At 34.4% G+C, this 1,639-nt stretch overlaps 1 non-coding gene across 1 annotated transcript; it reads left to right on the top strand.

Moving 5' to 3' along the window:
• The first annotated feature begins 286 nt into the window (after positions 1-286).
• Positions 287-394, top strand: LOC112731676 (small nucleolar RNA R71). Its single transcript, XR_003167444.1, has one exon. It is a non-coding gene; the product is annotated as a small nucleolar RNA R71 (small nucleolar RNA).
• The last annotated feature ends 1,245 nt before the right edge of the window (positions 395-1,639 follow it).

The following is a 1,639-nucleotide window of genomic DNA, read 5'->3' as shown; positions in this document are numbered from 1 at the left end:
ACAGACTCTGAGAAATCATATTGACTTGTTGAGTCAATATTTTGTTCTGAGCCAATATGGCATTCGGAGTATCAATCTCAAGAACTCCTTTCTTCTGATTTATCCCATTACTCACAGGATTCCTTTCAAAAGTGTACATGAATTGGTTATTTGCAACCATCTCAATGAGTTCCTGAGCTTCTGCAGGCGTCTTCTTCAGATGAAGAGATCCTCCAGCAGAGCTGTCTAATGACATCTTGGACAGTTCAGACAGACCATCATAGAAGATACCTATGATGCTTTCAGAAAGCATGTCAGAAGGACACATTCTAATCAATTGCTTGTATCTTTCCCAAGCTTCATAGAGGGATTCACCTTCCTTTTGTTTGAAGGTCTGGACCTCCACTCTTAGCTTACTCAATTTTTAAGGTGGAAAGAATTTGGCCAGAAAAGCACTGACCAACTTTTTCCAAGAGTTCAGGCTTTCCTTAGGTTGTGAATCCAACCATATCCTAGCTCTGTCTCTTACAGCAAATGGGAAGAGCATAAGTCTGTAGACCTCAGGGTTAACCCCATTGGTCTTGACAGTGTCATAGATTTGCAAGAATTCAGCTAAGAACTGATGGGGATCTTCCAATGGAAGTCCATGAAACTTGCAATTCTGTTGCATTAGAGAAACTAATTGAGGCTTAAGCTCTTAGTTGTTTGCTCCAATGGCAGGGATAGAGATGCTTCTCCCATAGAAGTCGGGAGTAGGTGCAGTAAAGTCACCAAGCACCTTCCTTGCATTGTTGGCATTGTTGTTGTTTTCGGCTGCCATGGTTTCTTCTTGTTTGAAAATTTCTATTAGGTCCTCTCCAGAGAGTTGTGCTTTAGCTTCTCTTAGCTTTCTCTTCAAGGTCCTTTCAGGTTCAGGATCAGCTTCAACAAGAATGCCTTTGTCCTTGCTACTGCTCATATGAAAGAGAGGAGAAGAAAGTATGGACTCCTCTATGTCACAGTATAGAGATTCCTTGAGATGTCAGAGTAAAACAAGAATAAAAGGAGGAGGTAGAAATGAGAATTTGAACTTATAGAAAGAGAGTCCGAATTGCTGATAGTGGAGGAGTGTTAGTCCTTAAATAGAAGGATGTGAGAAGAGGGGAAGAATTTTTGAAATTAAATTTAAAAAGATTTTGAAATAATTAAAAGAAATTTTGAAAAAATTAATTGATGATTTTCGAAAATTAAAATTGAGAAAGTAGTTAAGTAATTTTGAAAAAGATTTTGAAATCAGAAATAAAAAAAAGATATGATTGAAAATTATTTTGAAAAAGATGTGATTGAGAAGATATAATTGAGGAAATATGGTTTTAAAAAGATATGATTGACAAACAATTAAGAAGATTTGATTTTTAAAATTAATGCCTTGGCTAACAAGAAATTTAAAAGATATGATTCTAAAATTCAATTATTGAACCTTTCTTAACAAGGAAGAAATTTTTTAATCAAATCACTAATTGTTAGCAAGGATTTTTGAAAATAGTAAAAAAAAAATGGAAAGGATTTGATTTTGAAAAGATATGATTAAAAAGATATGATTTGAAAAAGATTTGATTTTGAAAAATTATGAAAATTTGAAAAAGATTTGAATTAAAAACAAAATCTTCCCTCTTGTGCC

This window comes from Arachis hypogaea, chromosome 12, assembly GCF_003086295.3.
Source record: "Arachis hypogaea cultivar Tifrunner chromosome 12, arahy.Tifrunner.gnm2.J5K5, whole genome shotgun sequence".
Taxonomy (NCBI): domain Eukaryota; kingdom Viridiplantae; phylum Streptophyta; class Magnoliopsida; order Fabales; family Fabaceae; genus Arachis; species Arachis hypogaea.
This window is presented reverse-complemented; position numbering and strand designations above follow the sequence as displayed.